General features: G+C 46.1%; 1 pseudogene; it reads right to left on the bottom strand.

Moving 5' to 3' along the window:
• Positions 1–1262: 1262 nt before the first annotated feature.
• On the bottom strand, positions 1263–2021 carry LOC118770952 (annotated as a pseudogene).
• Positions 2022–19638: the final 17617 nt, after the last annotated feature.

Below are 19638 nucleotides of genomic sequence, written 5' to 3' on the forward strand. Positions count from 1 at the left end.
ATCCCTCAGCAATTAAAAGATAAAAGCCAGTGGAAGACAAAGGTCTCCATTAGCAATATTGTTCAGAAAAGAAATGCTGTCACATCTTTCGTGAACTCTGAAAAAGCACATGACTCAGTATTAAATCTAATGTAATTACTCTAAAACCCAAGCATTACACTCTAATCACTACAAGAGTGATTGAGTCCCCTGCATACTCGCTTAGGTGCCATCATCCCTGTGGAGCCTCACCACATCTTTTATAACACAGGTATTTGAAATAAACAAAAAACATATAACAGGTAAATGCCAGCAGAGCAGTGATGATTCATGTGAGTGTGTGTTTAGGGAGCTTTATCTCAGGGAGTGACAGTAAATACAGGTGGTCGATATGCACAACTGTTAGGTCTTGACTGACGTTCCACACATGGCATGGCAGAGGCCAGCTGGTTTACACCTGCTCCTTCTGTTAATCACCCACCAGGCAGTAGACAGTGTGCAGGATGAGCCTGCATTTAGCTTTGATATTGTTTTTACTGTTGATATGTGAGACTGTATGCTGGAGACTTATAAGACCTATTTGGTTTTTGGGTCATTATTGATATTGAGTGTTCAAGCCAGAGATTTTTTAAGCAGTTGTTAAACAGTTAAGTTTACTTTATCAGCTTCGTTCTTTTTCCAGTTTAATACACAGCTGGGTGCTATGAATTCTGTCTCTCCTTCCTGAACACATAAAGAGTGAGAAGTCTGGTCAGGATTGCTTCAAAAGCAAAACAGTCATCTGTTTTGTCCTGAGGGAATGCTGATTCGTGCTGCGCTTGGATAAGAGGCTGATGTAAGTTTCATTTTTTGTGTTTGAAAAATATTTCAAATAAGCAAAAACTCCTGGCACGATCAGGCCACATGGACACAGGAAGCAATATGCTGCCAGCCCTCTGATAAAATGACTTTGCAAAATGAGCACAAAGTGCAGAATGAATCTGTATGTCACTGAAAGGTGGGGCATGATCCTGTGTCCAAAAACCATTGGTAATTTTATAAATTCATTTTAACATGGATGGCTTCAAAGAGAGGGAGAAAGCTTAGACACCGGAACTGGTCAAAAAGATTTCTGCAGAAAGTCTGGAGAATGAATGGTTTTGGAGCAGGAATGAGGGTCAAATTGCAGGAATCCACTTCTGTATAACATTTATTTATTTATTAAATTTATTTATATCAGGGACCATGTACAAAATATATTAATCTCAAAAAAGAGGAAAGATGCTTTGTACCAGATTTAGCTACTAGCTAATTTCCATCTGTAGTCCCTGATGTATGGAGGCGGACAGGACACGGACACTGCGCAGGCGCTGCACCATCAGGCTGTAGCACACGTAGACGATGGGCACCAGGACCACGAAGGAGAACAGGAACACGCACATGCCGAACACCAGGTCCCAGTAGCTGTGTGGGTCCGGCAGTACCATGATGCACTCTGTCACGTTCGCCTCCACCTCCACGTCTCCCAGCACCATGGTAGGTACGGCGATGAAGGATGCCAGCGCCCAGATGCAGACGTTCACCACCTTGGCCTTGTGGGGGGTCCACATGTCCAGCGCCTTGACTGGGTGGCACACGCCGATGTAGCGGTGCATGCTCATCATGGTTAGAATGAATGTGCTGGTGAACATGTTGTAGTAGTCGATGGCGATGACCACCTTGCACAGGAAGTTTCCGAAGGGCCAGTACCCCAGGAAAACGTCAGTGCCCTGGAACAGGAGCGTGGCCAGGACCAGCGAGTCAGCCAGAGCCAGAGCAGAGAAGATGTAGATGTTGGTGGCCGTCTTCATCTTTGTGTACCTGATGATGACGTACATGACCAGACAATTCCCCAGGAGGCCCACCACACAGACGATCATGTACACCACGACAATAGTGATCTTCATGCTGGTGGGCAGGAACACAAATTCGTTGAATACACTGTAGTTCGTTTGAAAAACAGACTTGTAAAATCAAATCCTCCCCGGGTCTCTGAAGCCAGCTGGTTCATCTGGGAACTCCATGGTGAAGAGTGCGTAAACTGCTCTTTCCAGCAGTGAACAGTGTCATCTGTTAACATGATTCAATGTCTTTCCCCTGCCTATACAGGTGGCTTGAGCCACAGCAACAGTTTGCGAAAGCGTTAACAGATAAAAGAGCAGGTAATGATCAGTATGAATGAGATTTTTCCAGGTGAGCTTCATGAACAATCTAAAGGCAAGTAGACACTGGCTGACACCACTTCCTGCCAAAAGCCTTTCTTCTTTCCTGCTTACTCCAACTGTGAAAGAATATACTACTTTCTCCCTTTCCCTATGGATTGTGTCAATCAGAAGAACATGTTTTATTGCATATTTCTTCAAGAAAAAACAGGGAAATCACACCGAGAAACAGCAAAAGCTCACTTCCCACCTTCTCTTTCCCATTCATATAGCTTGCCCTGCATAGCAGTGGAATGAATAGACATAAATGTTGCTACTTCTACACTACTATCTAATCCAGAGTGCCATAAAACACTCAAATTCTAAATTCTTATGGCTTTCATTAACATCAGCTTGGTGGAGACTTATTCTGAATAAAGTCTGTTTCCTTTGCATGGTCATCATAGAGGCTCAGAACACATCAGTTAGATGCTTTCCTCTGTTCACTTAGCCTCAAAGAACTTCTGGAGCCTAACAGTGAAATGAATAGCAGATCGCTGTATAGCCTGTCAGAAATAACAACCATTATGGGGCACAGCTATGCAACTCTGTAAAGAGCTCAAATGTTTGTCTGAAGAGTGGGCTGTGAGAGACTGGGCTGTGAGAGAAGGACAACTGGTGTGAGCAGATCTAGAGGCCATAGTTGGACATGAAAAATGTGTTAAGTGTCACTATCGCACCCGGCGCCATGCGGGGGCAAGAGGGGGCTTTGCCCCTCAGTTGTACCCCCCCCCATAGAAAACTTGCAAAAACAACAAAAATATTGGAAACGTTGGAATAGTCGTTGGAAACGACACAGGGAAGTGAAGTTTCGGTCAACGAGAGAGAGAGAGCTGCATGGCATGAGCAGAAAGACAGACAAAAGATCTGATCATCTTTGTTGTTTTTTTACTTAATGACCCTGACGCTGTTGGCTATTATTTTGTTGATTTTAGCAGTCTTCTCTCAGTGGTTAGAATCGTTCATAGATTCTAATATTTTGCGTCTTGTAGACCTACATTCCGAGTGCTTAAATAGTGTGAGGACACTCAGGTTAATACTGTCTTCACCACTGCTGTGAAATAAATGTATTATTTGATTTTGAAACAATAGTCTTGTGTTGTTGTTATTTAGCCTTTCAGAGGCTATTGTATGGTTAAATCAATGAATTTCATTAAACCTACCACCAGACAAATTTTTGGTGGTGACCTGGCAATCTGCCCCAAATATTCCTATTTCATATTATGGCCATGATGTACAAACACATGGAAAAGGTAAGGTAGGGAATTGTTTGCATCTAGCCACCTGCAGGATGAAAAAAAAATGCAGAGATAGGCATAGCAGGATGATAATCTACTGTTTTACTATATAAAGAGATTTGCCCCCTTGTCATTTTTAATTAACTGCCCCCTCAGTCACTTCATCCTGGCGCTGAGCCTGGTCACTATCAAAGATGATCTCTTTGGAGATCCAACAGCTTTGCAACATAAATGAATGGCACAACAAGCCTCCTACAGTCTCACAGTGTTCCTAAAAAGAGAGAAATCTGAGTCGTCAGATTTCTGCTCCTGCACAGCAAAGTGCTGCTTGCCTTAAACACAATGGGAATGAGTCCTGGCTGCCAAGCCATCAGTAACCATTCAGTGAACCAATGACAGCCTGCTGGCTCAAACACATCTTCACCTCTCCCTCAGCTGGAAAAATAACACATATAACATGAGAAATGCTGTAGCTCTGGCTGAGAGTACTGAATGTTTTTCATTTTCATTTTCATAAAAAACACTTTACAATGTACGTGTTTTACAAGTGTTTTACAAGAAGCTATCTTATTATCATTACATGTGTTTATTACTGTGATTCAGGTCACTAACATGGAGCTGTTAAGGTAGACATGATTACCTTTTTGTCAGCTTCTTATCTGGGCAACTGTGCCATACTGTGTACTTGAGTACAATTATTATTGATTTGTTGTCTACTGTGATCCTGTCTTGCAGATGATTGGCTGGTGCAGCTGTAGTTATGGAGGACGGCAGAAGTGTCAGGTCTTCTAGGATCGTCACACTCTGAACCTTTATCAGTTAAGTCTATAAAGAGATATGGACAGGTGACTGCATGGTCCAGAAAGAGGTGCTTTCTACTCTTCAGCAGGCTGAGATCTCACAGGCAAGTAACTATGTCTGTGTCAGCTGCAGATGGGAAATCATCCATGCTCTATATTCACAGGACAGTGAAATGATTCAGGGTCCCTCACTCTACTCACTAGTCTTTTCCAGAAAACACTTTGGAAGCAGTGATTATTTGCATTTTGGGTTTTGATGACAGTGGCAAATAACTGAGAATAATACATTTTCCATTCTGAGAGTCTTCTGTCAAACCCAAAACTGAAAAATCTTCCTGCAGAAGGGGCCAGTCCTGCCCATGGGGAGATGACAGCAGAACCCTAGCTCTAACCAGAGAGATGGTCAGACCCAGTGAGAAGACCCTTGAACACTGTCTGGGATGGAGACCTGCAGAAAGGAAGGGAGGAGCAAGGGGCAAAGAGACAGGAGGAAGTGGGACATGTGAATAGTTGAGGCAACAGGAAAGAGACTATGACTCTTTGATGGACACCCCCATGCCAAATTGTCCAGGTGAGTGTAAGTTATGATATATTGGCTTACATTGTTTGTCAGTCTCATCTCCTGTTTCTTGTTAGTCTGTTACTGTGGAACCTAGTGATGTTCTGTCTTTATTAACTTTATTGGCTATACTTTGATCTATTTAGTCACAGTGTCAGGGTTTCTGAGACTGCTTCTCGCAACAACCAGCACAAGTCCTCGTGACAGCCTGTCTGGCCTGGTTGCATGTTGCTTCTCCAAGCTTCCACCAGAGGAACTGTCTTCCTGTTTGTGCCTGAAGTGTGTGTGCCTAATCTAGTTGGATTATATTCACCTGTGTGTAATTAATTTTGTTTTGCTGCCCTATTTAAACACTGCATGTGGCTTGGTTCCCTGCTCAGTCTTGAGCTACTCTGTGTTGTGTACTTTCCTGTGCCCAGTTTTGCTTGTTGCTAGTAAAGATTCTTTGTCTTTTGAAACCTTTTTCTGTGTTGTTTGATATTTGAATCTGGGTCCCTCCTGTTCAACTGTTACACACAGTGCTTTTTTCGGCTAATGACAAAAGTGAATGGAGATATGTCTGGAGGAGTTAATGGAACTCCATTGTGTTTCACTGTTGACACAAACCTAAATTCTCTCTATGGATATGTGGCCCTTTCCTACTAATATACTTCAGTTATATGGTTGTGGAATTGGATACATATCAGCATTCAATTGGTCTGATTTTTGAACACTGTACTGAAAAAAGGATGTGCCATCCTACATATGACTGTAGGGAGTTGTCTCATTTTATTGCTGTTCCCATGTAACATGATATTAGAGACTTAATGCCATTACATTTTTCCTATTCTTCTGAATGTAATTCTATTAAATCTGAACTGGCTAAGGTAAAACACTAAAATATTGTTCTGCTCAGCAAATAGATTTATTCAGGATGAGCTTCAACCCCTTGTCAAATGATACAGCCAAATTATACTCACTAAAACAATTAAGTTTAGGTACAGTATGTTGATCACATATGAAAATATTAGCAATTCATCAGGGGTTTGAATAGGCAGTGAAACTGAGGGGGCAGTTTCACCCGTGACTAGGTTCAGGCTAATTTGCTGTCACAGTGGGGTGTCGGTCAGGACACAGGAGTCAGGCTCCGGGTTTCAGTTGTTTATTCGGGATTTGAGAATAGGTGGATGTGGGTGTGTGTGCCATTTGTGTGGTTTCTTTGGCACAGATGCACACCACAACAGCACAATGCTTGGTCCCTAAGAGCTTGGTCTCCCCACTTCTTCACCTCCCAGGTATTGTTGCAGTACTGAGGTGGGGGAGGTCACCATCACCTTTATATTGTCCCATATCCTTGGCCCTATTGAGGCCCTGATTGGTGGCTGAAGGATACGGGCAGGTCCGAGGGCAAATGGTGACCTGGGAGCCGTCCTTAGGGGTGCGCCTGTGCCTCGGGTTACCTGGGGGGGTCCTGCTGATAAGGGGAGCAGCAGGACCGGTTTGGGCAGGTTTCAACTGAGTTGTAAACAAGTGCCTGTGTGGGAGTTGTGCGCAAACAAAGACAAAGACAGAAACAGAAACATGTGGCCCTTTTCTACAGGCAGCATGCTGTATAAAGCACTTGTCTGAAATGCTGCACCTCACTGCTGGCCTGATCATAATGGTGTAGCGCTGTGTGGCTGCTGCTCCTGGTTTACACAGTACGGAGGCTGAATAGAGGAGATGTCCTTGGTTCCTGGCTTGTGTGGTTCTGCACTTCAGTCCCACTGATGTGGGATGTGTGGCCACAGCCACCACTGCAGGTCTGCAGGAATTCTCCACACAAAGTAGGCGGAAGGCCAAGTAGGAGGGAATGGAATGGCAATTCATGAGAGATACCTTACAGAGATTCCCCTCACTGTTCATGAGGGATATACCTCAGAGATTCACCTAGCATTGAATATGGCAGATTTCCCCTCACTGTTCAATGGGAATACTAGCAAATCCCTATGAATGTAGAAATCTGTGAATACTGTACTCACTGATAATAGACTTACATGCAGGGAGGGCTCTGCTCCCTGTAAAAATAACACATTTATTCTAATGCAATAAATGTGTATTATACAAAACTCAATGGTTTCCTGCAATTTATTTGTGGGTGTAGACTCCAGACAATCACTAAGTACAAGGCACAGTCACTGAACATGAGGTGCACCCACGCTATACTACTGCAGCCCAGGTGTCACTCCCCATCATTCACCTGCACCACTTTCCAAAATCAGCGCTACTCTGATGTACTACATGGCCATTACAATACAGTCCCACTTCACCACTATTTCCAGGCTATTGTAGAAGAGTGGTCCCAGCAGAGAACTTTTCCTGTAAAATATCCAGATGTCAGTTCATTTTAATGGAATTTCCAAAAGAGCCCTGACTGATTAAAATCTATTCATGGCTAATTCTGCAGAAAGAACCCCCTTATTGCGATTTGGAATAATACGATGATGGCAAGACTTCAGAATAGCCAGCTGGCTTATTGACATCAATGCTGCAGGACTGGAAGTATAACTGAAACATGGCATATCAAGAGTGTTCTCGGTGGAAGAGCAGGTTGTGGCATAAAAGACCACCATTTACTTTTTGCTTAACAATCACTGCTTTTATCAGCCAAGTTCACTAGACAGGTCTTTTCCAGGGAAGGACCAGCAATGCCAAAGATCAGTATGGGTTCTTTTTTGTTTGTTTTGTATTGGCATGCTGTCTGATTCAGGAAGTCTCACATTTTACAAACTACTCACTTATGAAGCAAGATGTTCCTCCATACTATCTTTATTCTGAACATGGGAGAGGCATTTATCCAGAGGGACTTATAAAGCAGGGCTGAAGCATGTTGTTACATAATCATACCATGTCTACAGCATGGAGAAGAGCTACAAAAGGAAGACTAGGTATGACGCACAAGAGAAGTGTAAAAACATTCTAAATGAAAAGAGTTATTTCCAGCAAAGTAATGAAGTGCAAAAAGTGAAAGGTACATGTTAAGGTTGGTAGGCACAGTACCCTGTTCAAGGCCATAGACATGTTTCATCCAGATCACGTGATGTAGTCACCACACCACTCAGCCAGCCACGACCTTAGGCTGCATTTCTAGCAGCATTTAATACCAGGTAGCCTGTGCACTGTGAACAGTACACTCACATAAGACTACAGGCTTCTCAGAAATGTGCAGAGGAAGAGTATTACATGTAGAGTACTTACAGATTCCTTTAAGAGTCACCTTTGATATTTGATAATTTTTTCCTAGTATTTGTTTTAGTCATTGTCAATAACCAAAAAAATAATAAAAATAAAAATCATATTATGAGGCTGGTATCTAAACACAATTTGCTCATAATGTTTTGTTAGCCCCAGAGCACAAAGAAAAAGTTTTTTTGTACTTTCAACATTAATTGGACATACCTGTTCATATCATGGATGTCTAGAGTGCCTTATGTGATTTCATATTTATAACGTTCTTGCATGTACCGAGCATGATTTGACTCAAATAAATTCACACTGATTCTGTTTTCTAAGACGTTTTCACATATGAACTCCAGACAATGTCCGCAGAATCAGGTCTGGGCATTGCCCGGCGTTGCCCTTTCACACATGTAGCACACAACAGCAGATTGTCCATGTCAGACACATGCCAGAGCCATGTAGAGAGAAAGTCGCGTCAGCTCTGTTCGCTCCAATGGACCATATTTTTACAGCAATGGTGGATCGTGGAGCCTCTCAATAGTTCGCGGAAGTTAGCAGCAAATACTAGCAGCGCAGTAGAGTTGCAGCAGAATAGACTGTTTGTTTTGCACTTTTAAAGGGCATCACAAACGAATCAGATTGTATATTATCAGCACATCTGAATCAAATTAACATGTGCATTAAAGCATGTTAGTGGATTACCTTCCACCAAATTAGTAGATTTAGGGAACGTTAGATAACAGATTAGGCTATACAAAGTTAGCAACACATAATATTAACCATGAACAGCCTATTAATATGATTACCTCACATATTTTTTTGTTGTAATCTTTAGTGATAGTAAGATTGCTCCTGCTGACTTGAGCCAACCATTTTTTCTGCTCTCCGTGTCAGTGGGGAAACCGTACATTCATACTCCTTTCTCTGAGCGATTGGAGCATCCCCATGCAGCACAGCAAACCATGGTGGAGACTATATACAAGGACAACACGAGGGAAAGGGCACAGACAAACTGCTTGACATGTTATTCATGTTTCTGAGTTTATAAGAGATGTATTTAATGAATTCATGGCAATCACTGATAGTCACCTGTCAGTCTCATTCTGTCCTATCTGAAAGTCATAAAGATTACTTAGGCCCTCAGTTACCATGGGATTACAGAAACCACCATGAATTAAAGAAATGTTAGAAAATTAATCTGATCTGAATTTTGAAACATTCCTTCCCTTCCCCTCCCTCTAAATATATCAATAAACATTAGGATATGATTGCTCTTGACTACCATACAAGTTTAAGAACATAATAATAAAAATAAAACAATTGTTACATCCTGGGATGTAGACGTAGACTACCGTTCGTGTGTCTGCTCTTGCTCTCGCGCTGTTCCGCCCTCTGTTTTCTTTTTTTTCTGCAGATTGGCGCCCCGCTGCGATTGGGTGAGGAACGAGCGGGAAGGTTTAAAAGAGAGGGCTTCCCCTCGGATGGATGATGCACGTTTGTGTGCAAATACTTTGTGTTACCGTTTTGTGGTTTAGCCAGCGGGTAGTAGGGGGTGGGTGCCATTTTCTGTTGTTGATTTTTTTTTCCTTTTCTCCTGTTTTGGATAGTTAGGGAGTCAGGGAAGAGACTGTATTTTGTTTTCTCATTTTCTTTGGTTAGGTCATTTATTCCCTTTCTCCTCAGCAAGTTGTGTTATGTTTGTTATTTTGGCCTTGCCCACCCCCGAAGTTTTGCGTTAATAAAAGAACCCTGGCTTTATTTGCGGTGTCTGTGTTCTGGACTGGAGACAAGAAAGCGGGTGTCCACACGTTTTATTTTATGTTGCACCTCACCCTAGACGGGGTCGTAACACAATTCAAAGCAATAAACAACAGCAACATGCTTTTTAACCAAGGTAACGTTAGCCTAAAATATGTCAACAAGGCAGGTAACCAGGGCCAGCCCTTGGCATAGGCGGTATAGGCGAATGCTAGGGGCGCCATCCATCCATAGGGGCGCCCCAAATGAGGGAAGAAAAAAAAATCAAAATTTTTAACTTCTATTTTTTACTAATACAATTTTAATACTATTATTTTGAAATATTAAAAAAAGCCCACAACAACATAACTACTTAGCCTATTTTCTGGGTTGCCCACAGCATCACTCTGGCGCATCACCAGAATCCCACCCCCGACACCGACACAGAAGAAAGAGCAGTGCCCATGACCAGCCTGAAGGACGAAGACGTCGTTGACAAGAAAGGTCACTCAACTTCAGTAGTTTGGAGATATTTTGCCCATTTACAATCCGACAAAAAACAGAGCCGCGTGCAAACTGTGCCGAAGATACATGCCATCAAAGACAGGCAACACTACAAACCTATTTCATCATTTGAAACAATATCACCGGTTAGAGCACGCAGAAAGTAAGAAATTACAGTCCCAAACAAGTGTTGCTAGTGGACCTTCGACAAGCACCAGGCCAGTATCCAGTGCAGCTACCCAGCAGCAAACGATTGTATCAGCAGTTACCAACACCGTGCCTTACGACAAAAAAAATGAAAAGACACAAAGACATCACAAATGCAATTGCATATTGCATTGCAAAAGACACGCTTCCCATTAGCACTGTCAAAAATGAAGGATTCAAGAAACTTATCAGCTGTCTGAGACTGTAGACAGACTTGTCTTTCTTGCCTGTAACTTGTAGGGTAATGGCTTTGCTTGTTTAAAACTTGTGCAGAAGATACTGACCACAGTTGAGATTTTTCTTTTGTCTGTTTATTTTGTTTACATTGTCAGTTAAAACACTCACAAAATGCTTCAACCCGTCTGTACAAATGGTTTGGCATGCTGACCAGAATTAAGATTTCTTTGTCTATTTATTGTTTTATTTATTGACATTATCCTTTAAAACACTTTGCAGTGTGGGTCATCTTATATGTGTGCTGTATCACACTGCAGCACCTAATTTTTCTATTAAAATATTTATTTTGTTGAGGAAAGAGGACTGAAAAAGGATTTTACTTAATTTTACTCATGCATATTTTGATGTTGAAAAAAGATTTTATCATTATAATTGTTTTGAATGTTCCACCTCAGATTTGTGAAATGTTCAGTTGTTTGGAAAGTTTTTGTCATGTTCTAACCATAAAGAATAATTTAAAACCACAATTAACCATGGTGGTGTAACTGGCTGTGATGCAAGGAGCACCAGCTAAAATCTTGCCTAGGGCACCAAATTGGTTAGGGCCGGCTCTGCAGGTAACTTTAGCTGTTGGCACTAATCCTCAAATAGTACCAAATTTTACTTTAAAAACATATTGATGTTGATAACATATTGATAACTACATACACATGTCAGTGTGCTATATAAATATTGTAAATCAATGTATTTATTGACTACTATTGACCAAAAATAGCAGTTCTGTCTCTCTGTATTTACACATTCAAATTGCCTGCCAAGAACTTCCTGGAACTATCTGAAGTCTGCGTGAATCACATGACGATCAAACATTTTGGACTTCCGTTGACGTGACTCTCTCTCCTTATGACTCTGGGTAGAGCGTGCAGGAGGCAGGACATGAGGCAAAAAGTATGCTGCAGAAATCGCAGTGGCTGTATTCGAAACCACCCACTGCATACTGTACACCGCATACTATTTTTCAGTGTAGTACCCATGCGACCATTAATGATTACATTTGTAGAATGTTACATTGTCACATGAAATCATTGTGAGTTTAGAAATGAGAGACGAGTTCATGAAAAGTATTCTAGAGTTGAAGTGTTTTCAGGTTTTTTTCTTTTCAGTGTCTTACCTTTCGGTGATATGGGCACATAATGTGGCACGGAGGAGGAGAAGGCAACAATACTGCCCTACAAAGGCAAAGTGCAGTAACTACGCAAACACTGAAATTGAGAAAAATACCTCTAAAGTTTTTGCACCAGCCAGTCCAACATGTTGTGGGTAGATTACTGGTAATGCATTCATACATTGTCTTCTAAGGAAGAAAATTTTTATAGATAAAAACCATGAGTACTGATGTGACCTTTGACTCCCAAAAAGCAGATACTGCACTTTGCCTTTGGATGACCTCAAACAACCCAAAACTAAGGGTGGATTCAATGGACTGAACTATGTCAGTTTCTGCAGCCCAGAATGCTTTAAAATCATTAGTTGCAAGAACAGCTTTAGTTTTAACCAAATTCATTTAAACAAAAACAATGGAATAGAACAACAAGTAGGTAATGTATATGTAGGTGTGAGTGCCTGTGAGTATGTCTGTGTGTGTGCTTGTGTGAGTGGTCAAGTGAGCATGTGTGTACATGCTCATTTGTGTGTGCAGAATTGTGTGTGTGGCTTGTTCAGTTGTCCCAAATGTTCACTCTTCCTCAGCCAGGTTCTCCCAAAACTGACGGCGGTTGAGGGGCATCGTTGGACAAAGCTTGGAAATTATGTCCAACTTCTTCTCTTTCTCTATCCCCTTGTCTCCAGGTCGCAGCTGTTTTGGATACTTTAGAGTCACCTAGAGTCAACCAGAATTTACATTTCACTGGAAGCTGTACACTGTTTAGAACTCTGTATATGACAAACAAATTTTACTCTAACTCTTATTCTCTGTTATTCTCTCTTACCTTCTTCATGAAGAAGTCCAATTGTGTGAACTCCTCGTCATCATGTGAGAGTTTGTAGAACATCTCTCTCAATCCCTTCCTTTGCCTGGTGTTCTGCTCTACGATGGACATCTTGCCTCAAACATTGCTCACATTCCTCTTCACCCATCTTAGCAAAGCTAATGTTCCTATGTTTCATATGAACATTTGAGAGAGTTTTTTTTCTTTAAAATCTTTGAACATCAGCTGAACGCTGACGTCACTCGGCAGGTACCACCTATGTGGGATATGCTCATGTCTGTAATGGCTGGAAGTGGGATTGAATGATTCAATATGTTCAAATATTGGGGCCATGTCAATTTTAATCTGTGGTTGGCAACCCTTGAATTTCACCAGTGCTCAGTAAAGCTAGCGTGATATTTTATCTCAATGATGTGATCTAACATGGTTTGCAAATTGAGGATAGTAAACACAGACAGATTTGACAGCTATTTCAAAACAGCTGCTGCCGTGCATGCTCATCCTCTTTCCTGAGGAGGCTCAACTAAGTAGCTATTTAACTAGCTAACTCTCACTTAGGTAATGTTACAACTTTACTGGACCCAGCTAACTTTTGAAGGAGTAACTTCTGTCACTTGGATTAGCAGTCTGAAATGTGAAGAGATGTCCCAATCAAGAAACAACGCGAATATAAATCGTATTATCATTATGTCACCTGTCAGAGTGTGGATATTGCCTTCAAGGGAGCAGGTAGGCTCAAATGTCTGTCATTTGCTAGCAGCTGGCTAGGTAGTAACTTAACCAATGTTAACTGATAAAACCGCTAAAGCTGTCATTTGCCTTGCATGGTGTTCATATTTTGCTATCTTCCTTACCCTTCTCTGGATATATGCGTTTTAACGCAAGTTCCACCATCATTTTTCCACGGGATAGAGCCATGGTGTTTATGTGTGAGGGAGTGGTATGATCATATTCCCTGTCGGGATAGAACTACCAAGGCAGACCGCAGTATCTGAGATGTCAGAGCCAGGAAACAAAGCCAGAACACAGTAACATCACTTACTGCGGTTTGCCTTGGTATTAGTTGTGATTTTGCAATTACTGCAGTTTTGAACCTCTCATTTCTCTGAAACGGGACAAAATTTAACCATGAGACTTTGTCACAAGACATAACAGATGTCACAAAGCCCATTTCCAGTCTTAACTCAATTTTGACCAAATATGTGGTTACTGCGCTTTGCCTTTGTACAGCAGAATAGCTATTGTACTTTTTGGTAGCCTATAAAAAAATATCACACATAGGGTGACCATACGTCCTCTTTTTCCCGAACACGTCCTCTTTTTGGGATGCATTGTCAGGCAGCACAGGCTAGGACTCAGTCGCAGACCCAAAAACGCGAGGGTAGGGATAGTAACGCACGGCAGAATCAAAAACCAGTACACAGGCAGGGTCAAAACCAGAGAGGCAGTCCGAGGGCAAATCCAGAAACGGGAAAGTCAGAACGGGCAGGGTCGGAAAACGGGCGGGCACGATCAGGCGAACAAAGCAAAAGCGGCAGGCAAAAAACGGAATCAAAAACAGGCAGATAGAATCTCGAAAAACAGCGAACAAAGATAACGCGGGGACGAAACAGGTAGATAACTACTGCTACGAACTAGCAAAGACTGCACAGCAAGCAGGGCATATAAAGGGACAGACCGACGAGGGGATGAGATGCAGGTGCGCAGGTAATCAGGCGGAGACAGGGCGGAGAGAAGGGCAGGGCAGAAACACAAGGAAAAAAAAAAAAAAAGAAAAAAACCAAAAGCGCAGGGCTAGGAGGCGGGAGCACTGACAGTACCCCCCCCCCCTACGAACGCCACCAGGCGTAACAGCAGGTGAACCAGGGTGCCGGCGGTGGAAGTCCCGGATGAGGGCAGGGTCCAGGATGTCTCTGGTGGGGACCCAACATCTCTCTTCGGGGCCGTAGTCCTCCCAGTCCACCAGGTATTGGAATCCACGTCCCCGGCGCCGAACCTTAAGCAGACGGCGCACGGTGTACGCCTCCGCTCCGTCGATCAGGCGCGGTGGCGGCGGAGCCCGGGGAGCAGGGCAGAGAGGACTGTGGAACGGAGCAGCGCGAGCCGAGCACGTCTCCAGGTACACCGACCTCCTCCTCCTGGGCCGGGAACAGGGGCGGCTGGTAGCCAACACAGCACTGAAAGGGGGACAGACCCGTGGATGCAGAGGGTAAGGAGTTTATGGCGTATTCCACCCAAGAAAGGTGTTGGCTCCACGCCGTGGGCTCCTGGGATGTCAGACATCGCAGCACCGTCTCCAGTTGTTGATTCGCCCGCTCGGTCTGGCCGTTAGACTGGGGGTGGAAGCCGGACGACAGGCTGACAGTGGCGCCCAGTAGCCTGCAAAACGCCCTCCAAAAATGAGAAGTAAACTGGGGACCCCGGTCAGACACGACGTCGGTGGGCAGACCGTGTAAACGGAACACATTCACCATTAGCTGGGCCGTCTCCTTGGCGGAGGGTAGTTTAGGCAGCGGAATAAGGTGAACAGCCTTGGAAAAACGGTCGACGACAGTGAGGATGGTGGTGTTACCGTCAGACAGGGGCAGACCGGTAACGAAGTCGAGGGCGATGTGAGACCAGGGTCGTCTGGGCACAGGCAGGGGTTGCAGCAGGCCGGCGGGTGGTCGGGTGGTGGTCTTATTCTGGGCACAGACCGAGCAGGCGGCTACGAAGCCCCGGATGTCTTTAGCCATGGTGGGCCACCAGAATCATTGACCGATGAATGCCATGGTGCGACGAGCACCGGGATGGCAGGCGAGTCTCGAGGAGTGCCCCCACTGCAGGACCTGAGAACGAACAGACTGGGGAACAAAAAGACAGTTAGGGGGACAGGAGCTAGGACCCGGTTCGGTCCGGAGAGCGGTGCGCACGGTGGTCTCGATTTCCCAATGCGCCGCCCCGACGATACATCGGGCGGGCAGGATGGTGCTGGGCTCCTGGGTCTCATCTGCAGGGGTGAACTGACGGGAAAGAGCGTCTGGCTTACGGTTCTTGGTTCCCGGGCGGTAAGACAGGGTGAAGTGGAATCGGGAGAAAAACAGGGACCAGCTGGCTTGTCGAGGGTTAAGACGCTTAGCCGACCTGATGTATTCTAGATTCTTGTGATCCGTCCACACCAGGAACAGCAGATCTGCCCCCTCCAGCCAGTGCCTCCACTCCTCCAGCGCCAGCTTGATGGCCAACAACTCCCGGTCGCCGATGTCGTAATTACGCTCCGTGGGCGAAAGGCGGTGGGAGAAGTAGGCGCAGGGGTGGAGCTTGTTGTCAGCCGATGAGCGTTGCGACAAGACAGCTCCCACACCCACATCCGAAGCATCCACCTCCACCACAAACTGCCGGGCAGGGTCAGGCTGAGTCAGAATGGGCGCCGAGGTAAAACGGGACTTCAGATTGCGGAACGCCCCTTCAGCTTCCGGGGACCAGGCGAACGCTCTGTTGACCGATGTTAGAGCCGTGAGGGGAGCTGCCACCGTGCTGTAGCCGCGAATAAAACGTCGATAAAAGTTCGCGAATCCCAGAAAACGTTGCAGCTCCCGACGGGAGGCGGGGCGTGGCCATTCCTCCACTGCCTGGACCTTCTGCCGGTCCATCTGCATGCTCCCTGCCGTGACGATGAAACCCAGGAAGGAGATAGTGCTACGGGTGAATTCGCACTTCTCTGCCTTGACGTACAGGTGGTTCTCCAGCAGGCGCTGGAGAACACGACGGACATGCTGGACATGTTCTGACAGGGAACGGGAAAAAACGAGGATGTCGTCCAGGTAAACGAACACGAACCTATTAAGCATGTCGCGAAGGACGTCGTTAACCAGGGACTGGAACACGGCAGGGGCATTAGTTAAACCGAATGGCATGACGAGATATTCGTAGTGCCCAGATGGAGTGTTGAAGGCCGTTTTCCACTCATCCCCCTCTCGGATCCTAACCAGATGGTAGGCGCTGCGAAGATCCAGTTTCGTAAAAACGGTGGCCCCCTGCAACGATTCAAATGCAGAAGTCAGAAGCGGCAGGGGATAGCGGTTCCTCTCCGTGATGGCGTTGAGGCCCCGATAATCAATGCAGGGACGGAGGGAGCCGTCTTTCTTGCCCACAAAGAAAAACCCGGCCCCGGCGGGTGAGGAGGACAGACGAATAATGCCGGCGGTGAGGGATTCCCGGATGTATTTGTTCATCGCCTCGGTCCCCGGTGCAGACAGGGAATACAGGCGGCCCCTAGGAGGTGACGAACCGGGCAGGAGGTTAATGGCGCAGTCGTAAGGACGATGCGGGGGCAGCGAGGTAGCGCGGGACTTGCTGAAGACCGGTTCGAGATCCATGTATTCCGGCGGCACAGCCGACAGGTCCGGGAACTCCTCAGGGGCTGGGGCAACCGGCGATACAGGGACCAGAGCGTCGCGAAGGCAGTTGGAGTGACAGAATCGACTCCAGCCCAGGATCTTGTTTCCCTCCCAGTCGATGTGGGGGTTGTGCTGGGCCAGCCATGGGTAACCCAGAACCACGGGAGCTTGAGGGGTGTCAATGATGTGCAGCACGATCGCCTCGCAGTGGTTGCCGGAAATGAGGAAATTCACCGGGGGAGTGGCGTGGGTGATGCGAATCAGCGGGGCTCCGGTGATGGCGTGGGCCTCCAGAGGTGAATGCAGCGGGATGCGGGGGAGACGCAGGCGGGCCACCAGGTCGGCGTCAATGAAGCTCCCGTCGGCCCCTGAATCGATCAAGACAGAGACCGCATGAGGCTGATCCCCGACGAGCAGGGAGGCAGAGAACAGGGGACGGATTTCAGGGGACTGGCAGATAGGGGTAACGCTCACCTGTAATCCCCTCGCTACGGGTGAGCGCCGGCTTTTACCGGACAGGTCGCCACAAAGTGACCAGTCTGCCCGCAGTACAGGCACGACCTGGTGCTGAGTCTCCTCTGACGTTCGGCGGGGAACAGGCGAGTGCGGTCAACCTGCATCGGCTCCGGGGAGGCAGGAAGCGGAGGCGTGGGGCTCGGTGCTGCGGGCGCAAACGGAAGGGCTCGAGAGGGACCAGGCAGTCCACCGGCAGCTCTCTCCTTTCGTCGCTGCGTCAGGCGCTGGTCCACACGAACGGCCAGTTCCACCAAAGCGTCGAAGCTGGGGGGTAGCTCCCGGGTGGCCAGCTCATCCTTGATGGTTTCTGCAAGACCGTGGAGGAAGGTGTCGTACTGAGCCTCGGTGTTCCAACCGCTGGTGGCAGCCAGGGTGCGGAAATCGATGGCGTAGTCCGACACCGACCGGCGCCCCTGGCGGATCAGCAGCATCTCCCTGGCGGCCTCGCGCCCGTGCCTGGAGCGGTCGAACACCTTCCTCATCTCCTCGGCAAAGGCGGTGTAGACGTGGCAGAAGGGGGCATCGGCATCCCAGACCGCAGTGCCCCACTCCCTGGCTCGGCCTGTCAACAGGGTGATGACATACGCGATCTTCGCTCGGTCAGTAGGGAACGTGGAGGGCTGGAGCTCGAAGATCAGGGAGCACTGGGACAGAAACGATCGACAGGTTCCCGGATCCCCTGCGTACAACTCCAGAGGTGGCAATCGGGGCTCCCGGCTCGGAGGCGCGGGCAGGACAGGCGGGGAGGCTGCTGCGGACGGAGGGGAAGAGGAGCGGCTGCCCAGGTTGAGCTGCAGCTGCTGCAGCTGTGCAGTGACACCAGCTAGGTTGGTCGCGAAGCTCTCCAGGGATCGGCCGATGGCGTCCAGCTGATTCTGATGCCCCCCCAACAACGCACCTTGCAGCTCCAGTGCAGCCTTCAGGTGAGGTAGGTCTGCTGGGTCCATGATGGCTAGTTCGTAATGTCAGGCAGCACAGGCTAGGACTCAGTCGCAGACCCAAAAACGCGAGGGTAGGGATAGTAACGCACGGCAGAATCAAAAACCAGTACACAGGCAGGGTCAAAACCAGAGAGGCAGTCCGAGGGCAAATCCAGAAACGGGAAAGTCAGAACGGGCAGGGTCGGAAAACGGGCGGGCATGATCAGGCGAACAAAGCAAAAGCGGCAGGCAAAAAACGGAATCAAAAACAGGCAGGTAGAATCTCGAAAAACAGCGAACAAAGATAACGCGGGGACGAAACAGGTAGATAACTACTGCTACGAACTAGCAAAGACTGCACAGCAAGCAGGGCATATAAAGGGACAGACCGACGAGGGGATGAGATGCAGGTGCGCAGGTAATCAGGCGGAGACAGGGCGGAGAGAAGGGCAGGGCAGAAACACAAGGAAAAAAAAAAAAGAAAAAAACCAAAAGCGCAGGGCTAGGAGGCGGGAGCACTGACATGCATGTTTTAGGTCCCAAAAAGAGGACGTGTCCTACAAAAAGCGGATGTATGGTCACCCTAACATAGGCATCCAAATGGTGCTACTGGTACACATAATTTATTATTAATTATTAGGGGTGCAGCGGATCACAAAACTCATGGTTCGGATCGTATCACGGTTTCTGAGTCATCCATGAATATCCGAGAATAACTTTGCTTTACACTTATTACTTAAAGAAAGGAACTTTTGCCCATGGTCTTAAATGAAAACAACATTCAAGATGTCCAATGTTTAAGTAAAATCTTAAAATAACATATTCAATACTCAATTGTTGAGCGCTTGTTCTGCTGTTCTTAAGCTGTGTCCAAAATCGCTCCTTTTCACTATATAGTGCATATACTGTATATTGTCTTGTTCTCTGCTAAGGGATGCAGATATCCAGCAGCTAAACACTTGCCATAAATAGCCCAGGCCGCAATTTTTGTTGTACTGGGATTCTTTAATGACAAAGTGTGAAACTGAAACAGACATGGAAATGAAATTGATATCAGTTCCCGTATGAAATAGTTTACATATCGTAACTGTACACATAACATTATATAAACGCACCATTACACACTGCTAATAAGCTAAGCTACAGAACCGCCGACATTTAAGTAGCAATGACAACTAGCATCGTTGATAGCTACCACAATATAGCCACATTAAATA

Source organism: Megalops cyprinoides, chromosome 24, assembly GCF_013368585.1.
Source record: "Megalops cyprinoides isolate fMegCyp1 chromosome 24, fMegCyp1.pri, whole genome shotgun sequence".
NCBI lineage: Eukaryota > Metazoa > Chordata > Actinopteri > Elopiformes > Megalopidae > Megalops > Megalops cyprinoides.